General features: G+C 55.6%; 1 protein-coding gene across 1 annotated transcript in view; it reads right to left on the bottom strand.

Moving 5' to 3' along the window:
- Window positions 1–15,519, bottom strand: part of LOC119357576 (protein ALP1-like) — a 146,766-nt gene that overhangs the window by 52,104 nt on the left and 79,143 nt on the right. The window lies entirely within an intron of this gene.

The following is a 15,519-nucleotide window of genomic DNA, read 5'->3' as shown; positions in this document are numbered from 1 at the left end:
GGCCGTGTCCACGGCTATCAGTGTCAAAACCGGCGGATCTCGGGTAGGGGTCCCGAACTGTGCGTCTAGGCCGGATGGTAACAGGAGACTGGGGACACTTTGTTTTACCCAGGTCCGGGCCCTCTCGATGGAGGTAAAACCCTACTCCTACTTGATTAATATTGATGATATGGGTAGTACAAGAGTAGATCTACCACGAGATCAAGGAGGCTAAACCCTAGAAGCTAGCCTATGGTATGATTGTGTATGGAGTTGATCCTCCCTACGGACTACAACCCTCCGGTTTACATAGACACCGGATAGGGTTAGGGTTACATAGAGTCGGTTACAATGGTAGGAGATCTTGAATATCGCATCACCAAGCTTGCCTTCCATGCCAAGGAAAGTCCCATCCGAACACGGGACGAAGTCTTCAATCTTGTATCTTCATAGTCCAAGAGTCCGGCTGAAGGTATAGTCCGGCTATCCGAACACCCCCTAATCCAGGACTCCCTCAGTAGCCCCCGAACCAGGCTTCAATGACGACGAGTCTGGCGTGCAAATTGTTCGGCATTGCAAGGCGGGTTCTTCTCCAAATTTTGTGTTCCTGTAGGAATAACGTCCGATTCTGGTAGTGCTCCTCGGCTTCCCTGCCCAATAATGGCCGTCTTCCACGTGCAAAACAAATGCGAAAAGTCGGGGTGTTTTTACATTCACACCCCTAGCTGTATAAACAAGCCGTCTATTTAACGGGATGGGGATTTAGATCCAAGCCACATCTTCTCCCTTCCGCGAGCAATCATCAGAGCACCTCCAGCAAAGGTCTATTTCAACATGACCAGCCGCAGCAGCTCCTCCCCTCGCCCCTCTGGTCCCAAACCTGGGGACTGAGAGAGTTGCACCATCCCGCATAGTGAGTTAGCGTCGCTTCAGACCAAAGGATTCCTCCCTCAGGCATGCATGGTCCCCGTCCGAGCCGGTCTCGCCACCTATAATGGCGGGAAACAAGCGGAGCGCACCCCCAATCCTTCTAAAGGAGAGCGGGTGTGTCTTGTCCCCTATCTGTTAAGGGGACTGGGATTTCCGATTCACCCGTTCCTCCATGGGCTTCTGGAGTTTTACGGCCTCCAGCTGCACAATCTCACGCCCGGCTCCGTATTGCATATTGCGGGTTTCATCGCTCTCTGCGAGCTATTTTTAGGCGTTGAAGCCCATTTCGCACTGTGGAAGAGGTTATTCTGCCTAGTGCCCCGTTCATAGAAGGGGTCCATATTCCAAGTGGGCAGAGCCGAAGTATGGCGCATCGCCGGGACCGGATACCTATCCGGAACCCCAAAGGAAGCATCCGAGGGCTGGCCTTTGGAATGGTTTTACATAGAAGACGTCCCGCTACCGGACCCTATTCGGGCCGGTCTCCCTGAGTTCAACAGTGCCCCATTGAAGAAACGCATGAGCTGGCGTGCGAGGAGCTCTCAGAGAGAAAGCGATAGAGACGTCCTTTATCTGATGGGCCGGATAAGGCTGCTGGCTCATTTCAGATTAACCATCATTGGAGTCATGGCTTCATGCATTATGCGGGGGTGCAGCCGCTTCAATACCGAGGCCACCCCATATGGGAATTCAACGGGGAGGATGATGCCACCCGTCATGGTCGTAAAGGGCCGGAATCGGCCGCCGCTCTAGAAAAGATTTTATCCTCTTTGTACAAGGGAGAAAAGGAGGAATTCCTCCGCGTCAATCCGCTGGCCGGATTCAGTATGAATGACCCTCCAAGTTGGGTAAGCGAACAATTGCGCTTGCCCGTTTGTTTTATACTCCCGTGGTTAGATAGGTAGTCTAACGACTTGAATGCAGGAACTGCGTCAGGAGGTAAAAAATATCAGCAGCCGCCCTCCACAGCCCGAGGACCCAGAATGGTCCCTCGATCCAGACTCCGAAGAGGATCTGGACATAGCGGTGGAGCTTATCGACGGGGTGTTCTACCAGCTGAGCAAGGGCAATACCTTGGTAGCTATCACGGCTAATTACCCCGGGTTAATCCCGACCTCCCAGGTGACAGAGACCGGAGTTTCATTCACTTAAGAGGGATTACACTCTCATGTATTTCGGTGTTTCTGACGACAACCGCGTTTTGTAGGGGAGATTTCCATGGCCGGAGGCCGAACCTGCAGCGGCTAACCAACGAGGGACCGCAGAGCCCCATAGGGCAAAAAGGAACGAAGTCCGGACTGAGATGCCGGCGCAAAGGTATAGTGCACCCTCTGCTTCCCTGGAGTTATTCTGTTAGGGTCATATCAACGTTCGTGCTATCTTCAGGACGAAGAGACCTCGCCGGACTACATCCGGAGAGGTCGCCAATCGCGCCTCCACCAGCCAGGCTCCAACGTCTGGCCCGGAAGCGGAGACGAATACAAGGCGTGCACCGGACGTTCCTCCGACAGAGGATGCGGACAGGCTGTCCGCCACAAATTCGGAAGTGGAGAGTGCCATGAACCATAGGCGTCACCGGACAACTCTACGCGACGGTTGTTTCTCCCAAGAGGCTTTAGATGCCTTTAATGCGGGAGATGCGTACCTCTGTGCTGCTCAAAATGGTTTAGCCAGAGCTACGGAGCAGTGTGTGAAGGACATACGGGTAAGAAAATTTTGGTTAAATATATACATATACCAGTAGCCCCCGAGACTTGAAACAGTTAGAACAACTGATTTAAGGATCATTTAATATGCAGGTTCTTACAGAGAAGAATACTGTACTGTCCCAGGAGCTGGAGAAGTGCAAGGCCCAACTAGAGGCCGCACTATCCACAGCAGGGGAGCCCCGAGGGACCCCCTCAGGTAAAATACACTTTGAAAGATTAGTATTGTCCTGTGTGGATGCAAAATCTGACAAGTTAAATTGCAGATGGTACCGGATTCGTTCCGGACAAGCAACAACTCTTACGCCAGCTAAAGGCCGGTGAGAGTATGTTGACAAGGGTGAGGCGAGATAAGAATGATCTTCAGGATGCCAACACCAAGCTGGATGTCAAACTGAAAGATGTTCGTGGCCAGCTGTCGGACTCCATGAAGGAGAATCAGCGGCTTCGATGCGGCATTTATAGTAAGTGCTTGAGCGAACTTTTGAAAAAAGAGTTCGGCGAGGAAGTCGATTAATAGAGTAATGTCTGTAGGTATGCTCACAGGTCGTCCTGCAGACGAGATGCCCGGCTCTATGGGTGACCTTCTTCCCGAACTCATGCAACTGCACGAGCGAATTCGGCAAGCGATGCGAGGTGTTGCCCAAGCCTTATGGCCTGCCCACTCCGTGCCCGAGAGCCTCGGAGAGCTTGCGGAGAAGCTGAAGGGAGCTCGGCGGCGCTTCCGGTTGTGGAAGATATAGGCCTGCCGACAAGGCGCTTGCGAAGCCTGGGCCACGGTGAAGACCCGTTTTACGAAGTCTGACCCGAACCACATGGCCGAGGTCGGACAAGTGGGGCCTGACGGGAAGGAGATCCCTGTGAGCTTAGTATACGGCCAAGTAGAGTTGGCCGCAAAGTATTCCGAGCAGGACTGTAAATTGGACAGCCTGTTAGATGGTATAGAGGAGGAATACAATCAGTCATAATGACTATGTAATTTTGAATTGACATGTGTAATGCCTTCTAGCCGGATTGTAGATCGTTTGTCGTTGCCGACCTTTCCGCTTCAACCTCGAGACCTGACGGTCCGGAGTGTGTCCGAATACCATAGCGGTTATAGAAGAACCGTGGTATGCATGGAGACCAGGCGTAGGGGTCATTAGTGCGTTATCAGACAAGTGCCCAACTAGTTATGTTATATTACATGGTTAGTAAGAAACATCTTCCAGAGAGAATAGTTCCGTTAGGGGTTCCTTTCGCTGAGAGGCATGCCCTAAAGTGCATGTCCGGACTGCGTGGAAAGACGCAGAAAAAGCATCTGGGGGTGCATAAAATGAGTAAAAAAGATCATCTTTTATCTCACCGACCGAATATTCCCTTAAGAACGCTAGCTTTCGGCTTCACCCAGTCTGAGGTACACATCCGGCTGACCCGGCAGTAACAATCGCAGAGTTGCTCCCTTTACCACCTAGCTGAACAATCGGGAACGTAGGGGTAAGCACAGGAGCCAGGCAACCCAGCTTGGCCAAAACTTAAGTCATATCGATGCATATAGTGGTGAAGAAAAAGGTACATGCGGAAGTTTGACGCATGTGTTGGGCGTGAAGCCCGTATAAACAAGCTTCTGTTAAAGAAGCCCCCAGATATAATGAGTGCGAGTGGCACGTCACTAGATGAGCCTTTAAGGGCTAAAAAAGAAAAGAGGGGAAGGAGAGAAATGTAAGATAGAAAAAATGCAAAAAATGGACAGAGGTAGGAGACGAACATAGAGTCCGGCACTAGGCGTAGAATCTTCGGAGACGGGTGGCGTTCCATGGGTTCGGCTCGAGTCGATTATCAGACGCATCTCGCAGGCGGTATGCCCCGCCAGTCAGGACTTGGTCGATTATGAATGGACCTTCCCACTTGGGCTTGGGTTTGTCCTTTTTCTTGTCCGGCAGGCGTAGAACTAGTTCGCCGACATTGTAATTTTTGGCCCGTACTTCTCTGCTTTGATATCTTCGAGCCTGCTGTTGATAGAATGCGGAACAGGCTTTTGCCACGTCGCGCTCCTCCTCCAAAGTGTCCAAACTGTCCTGCCGATCGAGCTGGGCTTCTCTTTCTTCGTACATGCGCACTCGAGGTGAGTCATGAATTATGTCATAGGGCAGAACTGCCTCTGCGCCGTACACCATGAAGAATGGTGTGTATCCGGTGGTGCGATTCGGCGTGGTCCGCAGCCCCCAAAGCACGGAGTCGAGCTCCTCTACCCAATGCGTGTTAGACTCCTTAAGGGACCGCACTAGTCTGGGTTTAATGCCGCTCATGATAAGACCATTCGCTCGTTCGACCTGGCCATTGGTTTGTGGGTGATAGACGAAAGCATAATCGAGCTTGATGCCCATGTTTTTGCACCAGAGTTTTACTTCGTCGGCGGTAAAGTTTGTACCATTATCGGTTATGATGCTGTGGGGGACGCCGTAACGGTGTACAACCCCGGATATGAAGTCTATCACAGGTCCGGATTCGGCCGTTTTAACAGGCTTGGCTTCTATCCATTTGGTGAATTTATCCACCATGACCAGTAAGTATTTTTTTTCTATCGGTCCCACCTTTAAGGGCTCCGACCATGTCAAGCCCCCAAACCGCAAAAGGCCAGGTGATTGGTATAGTTTGAAGTGCGGTGGGTGGCATATGGCTTTGGTTGGCAAAAAGTTGGCAACCAGCGCATCGTTGGACTAAGTCCTGAGCGTCTGCCCGGGCCGTTGGCCAATAAAAGCCTGTGCGGAAAGCCTTCCTAACAAGGGACCGAGTGGCGGCGTGGTGACCACCGAGTCCGGCATGAATTTCAGCTAGGAGGTTCCGCCCTTCTTCTTTGGAGATGCACCTTTGAAGGACTCCGGTAGTGCTTTTCTTGTAAAGCTCTCCCTCATGGACTCTGTATGCTTTAGATCGCCGCACTATGCAGAGGGCCTCGTTTTGGTCCTCCGGAAGTTCCTGCCTGGTAAGATAGGCTAGGAATGGTTCTGTCCACAGGGCGATGACCTCCATTATGTCATGGGCTGAAGGTGTAATTTCATTGGCAGAACCTCCAATTGTGTTAGTTTGTTCGGTGTCGAGTGGTGCGGCTGGGTCCGGGCTGTTATTTGCGGGTTCTCCCTCCCATGCTACAGATGGCTTGAACAATCTTTCCAAGAAGATGTTGGGGGGGACTGCATCGCATTTTGCTCTGATTCGTGCCAGGACGTCCGCTGCTTGATTGTTTTCTTGGGCTATATGGTGAAACTCCAGCCCTTCGAACCGAGCTGACATTTTGAGGACGACGTTGCGGTAAGCTGCCATTTTTGGGTCCTTGGCATCAAAGTCGCCATTTATTTGGGATATCGCAAGGTTCGAATCCCCGCGTACCTCTAGGCGTTGAATGCCCATGGATACTGCCATCCGGAGGCCATGTAGAAGGGCCTCGTATTTGGCTGTGTTGTTGGAGTCCGTGTACATAATTTGGAGTACGTACTGGACTGTGTCCCTGTGGGGGGCGTCAAAACGATACCAACCCCCAGTCCGGCCAACATTTTGGAGCCGTCGAAATGCATGATCCAGTTTGAGTATGTGCCGTACTCTTTAGGGAGTTCGGCCTCTGTCTATTCTGCGATGAAGTCGGCCAAAACTTGCGATTTGATAGCTCGTCGTGGCTTGTAGGTTATGTCAAATGGGAGGAGCTCGATGGCCCATTTTGCGATCCGTCCCGTTGCATCGCGGTTGTTGATAATATCGTTAAGTGGTACTTCCGAGGCTACTGTTATGGAACACTCTTGAAAGTAGTGTCGTAGCTTTCGGGATGCCATGAATACGGCGTATGCTATTTTTTGATAATGTGGGTACCGTGATTTGCATGGAGTGAGGACAGTGGACAAATAGTAGACCGGCCTTTGAAGGGGGAATTTGTGTCCGTCCGTTTCCCGCTCGACAACGAGCACTGCGCTGACAACTTCATGTGTTGTTGCAATGTACAGTAGCATTGGTTCGCCGGTGTTTGGCGCGGCCAGGACTGGGTTTGGTGCCAATGTGGCTTTTATTTCCTCGAGTCCGGCCGTGGCGGCATCCGTCCACTCGAAGTGTTCGGTGCGCCAAAGGAGGTGATAAAGGGGCAGTGCCTTTTCTCCCAAATGGAAGATGAAGCGGCTTAGAGCCGCCACGCATCCGGTTAATTTTTGTATTTGTTTGAGGTCCTTTGGGATATCCAATTGTGACAAAGCTCGGATTTTGGCTGGATTTGCTTCAATTCCTCTACCGGATACAATGAAGCCCAAGAGCTTTCCGGCTGGAACGCCGAAGACGCATTTTTCTGGATTGAGCTTGATGTCGTATTATCGGAGGTTATCGAATGTGAGCTCAACTCGTCTACTAGGGATTCGACGTGTCTTGATTTGATGACCACATCATCCACATATGCCTCTACTATTTTGCCGATCTGATTTGCCAGACAGGTCTAGATCATGCGCTAATATGTTGCGCCACCGTTTTTTAGCCCGAAGGGCATTGTGTTGAAGCAGAATGGGTCGTATGGTGTGATGAATGCCGTTGCAGCTTGGTCTAATTCCGCCATCTTGATTTGATGGTAACCGGAGTATGCGTCGAGGAAACACAACGAGTCGTGTCCTGCGGTGGCATCGATAATTTGATCGATACGGGGGAGGGGGAAAGGATCCTTTGGGCAAGCCTTGTTAAGGTCTTTGAAGTCGACACACAGGCGCCAAGATTTGTCCTTCTTTGGTACCATCACCAGGTTTGCTAGCCAGTCCGGATGTTTTGTGTCTCTAATGAATCCGACCTCCAATAGCTTGGCTAGCTCTTCTCCCATGGCCTGTCTCTTAGGTTCGGAAAAATACCGAAGAGCTTGTTTGATAGGTTTGAATCCTTTTAGGATATTTAAGCTGTGTTCGGCCAGCCTGCGTGGGATCCCTGGCATGTCTGAAGGGTGCCAGGAGAAAATGTCCCAGTTCTCTCGTAGGAACTCTCGTAGTGCGGCGTCTACATCGGGGTTCAGTCATGCCCCGATGGAAGCTGTTTTATTGGGGTCCATTGGATGGACCTGGAATTTGACTATTTCGTCAGCTGGCTTGAAGGATGTGGATTTGGATCTTTTGTCGAGTATCACATCATCCCTGTTGACCGTGGAGCGCAGCGCGGTCAGTTCCTCGGCCGCTAAGGCTTCGGATAGTGCCTCAAGGGCTAATGCGGCCGTCTTGTTCTCGGCGCGGAGTGCTATGTCCGGATCACTAGCTAGAGTGATAATTCCGTTAGGCCCGGGCATCTTAAGCTTCATGTACCCGTAATGGGGTATCACTTGGAAGATTGTGAATGCTTCCCGCCCTAGTAAGGCGTGATGCCCGCTTTTGAACGGGGCCACCTGAAACGTGACCTCTTCGGACCTGTAATTATCCGGCGTGCCGAACACCACATCTAGTGTGATTTTTCCTGTGCAGCGCGCTTCCTGACTGGGGATTATTCCTCTAAAGGTTGTGCTGCTTCGTTCGACGCGGTTCCAGTCTATTTCCATTTTTTGAAGGGTTTCCTCATAAATGAGGTTCAGTCCGCTGCCTCCATCCATGAGCACCTTGGTGAGGCGAAAGCCGTCCACTATGGGACTGAGGATCAATGCGGCTGGTGCTCGGGCTGTTCGGAATCTAGGTTCATCACTTGCGTTGAAGGTGATAGCAGTGTCGCTCCATGGATTTATTGTTGCAACTTGATAGACTTCGGCGAGGCTGCGAAGTTTTCTTTTTCGCATATTGTTTGATGCGAAAGTCTCGAAGACTGTGAGAATGGTACTGGTGTCCTCGGGCTGGTTTTCTGCGGCCTCCCGATTTAAGAGGTCCTCGCCAATTTTGGCTACCTGCCGGATTATCCAACACGCTCTAAGGCTGTGAGTTGGTGTGGCGTCCTCTGTACTATGAATTCTACAGGGTCCATCAAGCCACCTTTCCAGTACCGTTCCACGTCCTGTAGAGGGTTTTGGTTTTTTTCTATATATCCCGGGTGTCTTATGATGATGCACCCTCTTAGTTCGGACGGGATTACTATTCAAGGCCGGATTATCCCAAAATTTTATTTCGGTTTTCCAGCACTTTCCATAGCACAGTACTTTTGTACTATGGATGCCAAGTCAGCGAAGCGTGTGATGTCACGGCGGCTTATGGCGTTAAGTATTCCCTCGTCCATGCAATTATTGCAGAAGATTGATATTGCGTCTCCCTCGCGGCAATCCTTTGTCCTGTTCATAACCAGGAGGAATCTGGCCTAGTAATGATGTACTATTTCGTCTGGCCTCTGCCTGACTTGGGAGAGATCGTTTTTATTTGGGTGGGTGGGTGGCGTTAAATCCGAGACCTCACCCGATCCAAGATTCGGAGGCCGAAGAGTTTCCAAATTTTGAAGTTCGGATTCTTGGATGTTGTCCAGCGAGTCCGGCCCGTTGCCTGATCTTAAGCTCAGGTCTTGAGTTACATCCTCTTCTCCGCGGGTATCCAGTTTAGAGGGGTCGGGAATTTGGACGTAGCTGGTCCTTAAAATAGATAAGGGGTCGCCACATTGCGCCTCTACCACGGCAACGTGGTGGGTGACTTGGGGAGAGTTAATTTCTCTTAGATCGGGTTTAAGCCCAACCCGGTCGTAATCCGTAGCGACCCCCAAGGCGGCGATGGGATCCAAGAGCCCGTTTACGGAAGAGAGCTCCATTGGATCTAGTTGCTCCGCGAACTCCGAGCTGACATGTAGGTTGCTTTTGGTGACCCGAGAGGTCACCGTCGGCGCAACAGCCGAACAGGCAGTCATGAGGAAACCACCTAACCAGAGGGTTTGGCCAACGGCCAAGGCTCCCTTAGCGACAGCACCGTCCTTGAAGACGGGAGAAGGCATCCTTCCTGATTGTGATGGCACAGAGGAAATCTCAATGAAAGCACCAATGTCGGTTTCAAAACCGGTGAACCTGGGTAAAACAAAGTGTCCCCAGTCTCCTGTCACCATCCGGCCAAGACGCACAGTTCGGGACCCCATACCCGAGATCCGCCGGTTTTGACACCGACAACGGCATCACGACCTGGCATACCAGCGACGGCTGAGACAAGCTCGAGGGCCGGGACCCGAGGACGTAGAGTGCCGGCATCTAACCAAACTTGCAGGAACACAGCACAAGATAAGGCCCAGTGCCAGGCGCAACCCGCCTAGAGGTAGGGCCCCGTGAGTCCCGCGCTGGCTCACGGGTGCCCAGATACACCTCACCTAGCCCTACCGTGCCGGCCACGTGTCAGGGCGGGGCTGTACATGCCCCGGGGGCTCCTCCCGGAGGGGAGCCGCCTCCCACGTACCAGTGGAAGCACCATGCTCCACGCTGGCTGACGACACTGCCGAGGAGCGGCTATGCCCGTACACATGCGGAAGCGCTATGCTCCGCGCTGGTGATAAACAACTGAGGGTAGCCCCCGGGCCGCATCAACCTCAGGGAGCCCAGAGCTCAGTGTCTAGCCTCATCGCAACGCGTCCGCTCGGGAGCGCCGCGCGAGGGGGCTGGGCACAGGGGCTGCGCCTGGGTCACGCCCAGACGTACGCCACCCAGCCAGGCCCCTCGGGCCTGGTTCGCCGCGCGTCTCTCCCCGAGCGGAGCGAAGGTATGAAGGCCGTTTGAGCATCAAGGGGGACCCCTGAGCATCGCGACTCAGGGGCCTAACTGGTCCCGTAGCCCCTCACTGCCCAGTTCCGAAAGGCTAGCGCTGGGTGAGGCACGCGCGGGGCCGGGCTCTCCAAACGTAGAATGGTGGTCCCACTCGCATCCCGCCTCATCACCCGCTGTTTGCGCGTCAAGGGGGACTCCTGAGCATCGCGACTCAGGAGCCTAACTGGCTCCGTAGCCCCTCACTCCTTTGGTCCCATCCTGGTTTCCGGTCGGGGCTAATGCTGGGTGAGGTACGCGCGGAGTCGGGCTCTCCAGACATAGAACGGAAGATCCACCTACATCACACCTCCCTACTTGTTGTTCGTGCACCAAGGGGGACTCCTGAGCATCGCGACTCAGGAGCCTAACTGTCTCAGTAGCCCGTCACTCCTTTGGTCCCGTCCTGGTTTCCGGTTGGGGCTAATGCTGGGTGAGGTACACGCGGGGCCGGGCTCTGCCGGCATAGAACACAAGCAAGTAGGGAAGAAAAGCATAAAATCCAAGGAACTTAAAATCAAATATTACAGTCCACACTATCTCAACACCAAACGCAAATTTAAATGCCTCCCTGAGGCATGATGCATGTGCAGGAATTAAAGGCAGGACGGGAGCAGCAGCGGAGTCATTTGGCGGCGACGGAGCAGCGCGGGTGGCCCCGCCTCATGGAGCACCAGGACCGGAAGCATCCTGCCTCGACTCGGTACTGAAGGCCCGAAACTTCCCCAGCAGAGCTTCAGCATGACCCTTCACGGCCTCGGCAGCGGCGGCAGCACCCTCGCCGCTTACTGGCTCCAACAGGCTGTCGAGGTCGGCGCTGGGGCGAAGGTAGATGTGGGTGAAGACCCGCGTCAGCGCGGCAGAAGACAGGACACGCGCCTCGGCCTCGGCCGTGGGGCCAAGGCCAAGGGTGACATCTTCGAGAGCATGAACCAGGAAGGGAAGCAGCCTGGCAGGGCCGTCCTCGTCGCCGGCCAACGGGCTCTCCAGGCCACTGGTGTAGAGCATCTTCAGCGAAGCACGGGCCTTCTTCTCCATGCCTGCGAAGGCCACGCGATCCTCGGCAAGAACCTGTGCCTTCTTGACCAGCTCGACCTTCGTCGCCTCCAACTCATCCTCTAGCGCACCCAGGCGGTCGCAGCGCTTCTTGAGCCTTCATGCCTCCTTCTTGCTCCTGGCGCAGATGAACCTCTTCTGCGAGCTGGTCCCAAGGCCTTGCAGCTCGTCCTCCAGCGCCTTGCAACGATCGCGAACTCCAAGCACCTCCCCCAGGGCTGAGTCACGAGCAGCCTTCGTCTCAAGGACGACCTGCCTCTCCTCGTCGCAGGCCGTCGAGGCTTGAACCAGCGCCGCCCGGATCGAGGCGTTGGAGCGAATCCATCCTGAAGCTAGCTCCAAGCGCCCGGCCACCAGGCGAGGGTCGGCGAGAAGATCCTGCCGCAACCGGTCCAGTCCAGCAACAGCACGCTCCAGGACGGCAGGAGAAGTTGGGGAAGGCGACGACAACAAGATCACAACGTCCTGAGGTGGAGCCTGGTGCACCCCAGCGGCAGTAGTGGCGGCAGTAGGCAAAGGCACCACAGGAGTCACTTGGGCCATGGGGGCTGAGCTTGCCCCGGCCAGCTCGGCCAGGCCTCGCAAGGACGTCCGGGCGGGAGAAGACCGCGTGCCACGGTCACCCTCCTCCACAGGCGGAGGCGCTGCCGTGGATGGAGCCTCAGGAGCTCCCTTCAGCTTCTTCGCCGCGGGCGCCAGCCTATTCAAGAAATGCGAACGTCAAGCCTCGGCAGCGGAGCAAGGAATAAAGACAAGGGCCAAGCACTTACACGTCATCACCGATGAGCTCGGGCAGCCTTCGGCCAAACTTGAAGCCTGACAGCCGGCTGGAAGGATCAACCTCGGAAGCAGAAGGCGCGTTTGCAGACTGCCTCGAGGTAGGGGCAGACCCGTGGGAGATCAGCCCGGTCCTGTCCTTCTTCGGGATCAGGGGCAGGCTCCCGCCGACCTGCTCATCTCCATCCTCGTCATCATCGCTTGAGGAAAGGCGGAGACTATGGGGCCTGCGTCGGGAGAAGGGAGCCCTCGACTCTCCGTCGGTCGCCTTGGAGTCAGGCCCCTTTTCCCGCTCCTATTCGCCCTCCTCTTCGCTGGAGTCACCGGAGGGCACGTCCACCGGTTCCTCGAAAGCCACTACGGGCATGAGCCCGTCCCCATTGAAAACGGGCATGGACTTCACCACTTGCTCCCAGTCGTCACGAAGGAACAAGGGCTTGGGAGCGCCCTCCAGCCTTGCCACCTCGCCCCCGACCAGAGATTGGAGGACCGCGGCCAAATCTTCGTCGCCCAAGGCCGCGGGGCTCGAATGAGGCCTCCACATCGGAGGTGAGTACTGCCGGAGTGGAGCTAGCTGGTGCTCCAGGAACTCCCTCAGCAGCGACGCACCGGTCAACTTCGCCGCCGCCGTGCTGGTCGGCCTCAAGTCCGCATCCATCTTCTCCAACATCAGTTTCACGCGGGGGTCCGTGAGCTCCTCTCGGGACCAGTCGCTGGAGCTCGCAAGATGCTCCGCGGGCAAGATCAACCTTGGGTGAACGCGCCGGGCATCAACCAAGACCTACTTGCTCCTGAAGCCCTCAATCCTCTTCCCGGGATTCGAGATGGCGATGGTGCCGCCATACGCAACGAAGCTCGCGCACGCGGAAGGAGAACCGCGAGAAACCCAGAGGGAGAAGTAGTGGCGCAGCAAGGCCACTGAAGGCTGCACCCCTACGTGGGCCTCGCAGTAGTAGGCGAAGATCGCCAGGAGAAGGACGGAGTTGGGGTGGAGATGCAGAGCTTGCAAGTTGTAATGGCGGAGGACAAAGAAGAAAAACTCGGAGAAAGGGGGCACCAGGCCCGCAGCAATGGAGCTTACAAAGAGAGGGTAGAAGGTGCTCCCTCGGCCCTCAGGGGTGGCGGAGCTGGCCTTGAACACCTGCGCCCCATTGATGCCCTGCGCCGCCGCCATCTGGCGCAGCCGGGCAAGGCTCGCCTCGGACACGTTCGGCGAGTCCAGAGCAGGAGAGTACCAAGCTTCGGCCAGAGACTGACGAGGCGCCATGGCTTCCTAGGTCACGCAGCCGGAGTAGATCTGGAAATTTGGAGGAAGAAGGGAGAGGCGCAAGAAAGGGGATCTGAGCAGCAAGTGGAGAAAGCAAAGGGCCAAGTCTGGGCGGATGCCGTTCCTTTATCTACCTGTGCGGTTGCAGGAGCATTTGCGTCCCATCCACCGCCACGCGATGCCCAAGCCCGCTGGCTGTTAGGGCCCGCGGTGCTTCGCCCTTACCCTTTCGCCTCACGGCACGGCCAAGTCCGGGCGCGCCTTGGGCCCGGGGGCTACTGTCGGTGTTCTGGGAACGGGGGTCCCCAGACTTGCCTGCCTGCGGCCCGCGGCGTGGCTCAAAGGGGGCCCAGCACGGCCCATCTTCATCAACACAAGGCTCAAGACCCTCGCGAGGGGCCAAGCCTCGTGGGGCAGACAACACGGACCTTCCTCAGGCATGGCCTCGTCAGGCTGGCTCGCGAGGAGGCGGAGAGATCAAGACAGGGTACCTCACGAGGTGCCCGTGACGCGAGCCATGACGACACGGGGCGGCAGGCGGGTGCCAGCTCGCGCAGCGTCCTCCTTTCCTCTTTGGTGCAAAGGGGGCAAGCGCAGCCGCGGAGTACCGAGGTATCAGGCAAAGGTTGCCATTTCGGTGCAACGAGACCAAGACCAGAAGGACTACGAGACGGAGGTCACCATGGAGCCCAAGACGGCGTCATCACCAGAGCTTTGCGCAGGCAAAGACTGCTTTTGTCAGGATAGAAGATACTTGTTGTCCCCTTTCAAATTAGCCCGCCATTGTTGGCTCCCTTCCCGCTCAATATTTGGGAAGAGGACCAGGGCCTCTATAAATAGGACCAGCCACCCACATAGCAAAAGGGGGTTCGATCGGTTGGCTAGAGAGGCAGAGAGAGAGAAAGGTGGGTGAACTTCTCCTAGAAGTTCTCGCGAGGCTGTTCTTCCTTGTATTGTTCATCGCCATCAGCCCAAGAGGCAATCCACCCACCACAAACTAGAGTACGGTATTACACCACCATGGTGGCCCGAACTAGTATAAACCTTGTGTCTCTTGTGTTGTTCTTTCAGTAGTTTAGATCTTTGCGAGACGGTGAGGTAGAAGGCGTAATCTCCGCGCGCACCCCAGTGTTCGAACCTTAAGGGTCTGCCGGAACCCGAAATCCGACAGCCGGCACTGTTACTGTGCACTTTCAGTAAAATTCGGAGTTTCAGAGTTTTACAGTGTCGTTTTTCGTCAGGGACTTGTCATCGATCAACTGTGCGCCCTGGGGCGTTGCGCTCGGCCTCTCCTCCCTGGCCAGAGCACCGCACGCCCCCTTGGACGGGCACAGGTGTCGGTGGCGGCGAGCATCGCCGAAGTTGGCAGCTTCTGCGGTGGCAAAGCCACCCGTGGCGGCCAACAGAAGACAGCGCCAGCTCGCAACGCCGTTCGGCGCCGCCCAACGCTCTCTCGCCCTCCGCGTGGCCTCATGCACGCCAGCGCACCCCGCAGCACCGTCGCTGTGGCCCGGCTGGCACAGGGCGCACCCTCTGCCGCCGACGGGCCCGCGCCGTCCCGCCGTTGAATCCACCCAGGGCTCCTAATCCAAGCTCGTTTAGCGCCAAAACGGAACCAGTGGACCTCCACATTGTTGCCCAACCTCCTAAACTTCCCGACCAAGCACTGCACCGCCGTAACCATCGCCGGAGATCCCTCTTCACGGCCACCGCCTCGGATCGCCTATAAAAAGAGGTCCCGAGCTCGCTCTTGAGCACGCACCACCACTGCACCCCACCAACACCCTGCCAAGCCACTAGGAGGACCTCGAGGAGGTCTCCTCCCCCAACCCCGGCCGCCCCGATCCGCCTCGGCCACCAGCTCGATCCACTCCGGTGAGGCCATCCCCGCCGCCCAAACCTCATCAGTAGTCTCCTCGAGCACCCAGTGATATAACCCAGGCTTCAATTTGACCTCCGCAGCCCTCCCCGACGATATCCAACTCCACCCGAGCCGCCGTCCGCCGGAGCAAGGACCGTCGTCGACGTTGTGCTCGCCGAAGACCACCACCACCACCCACCGACGCGGAAGGACACGTTGAGCACGTAGGTACTCTCCGATCCTCCTAACTCGCCGTGGATCACCACCGGCGACC

This window comes from Triticum dicoccoides, chromosome 2A (genome assembly GCF_002162155.2).
Source record: "Triticum dicoccoides isolate Atlit2015 ecotype Zavitan chromosome 2A, WEW_v2.0, whole genome shotgun sequence".
Lineage (NCBI taxonomy): Eukaryota > Viridiplantae > Streptophyta > Magnoliopsida > Poales > Poaceae > Triticum > Triticum dicoccoides.
The sequence above is the reverse complement of the archived record's forward strand: the minus strand, read 5'-3'. Positions and strand labels throughout refer to the sequence as shown.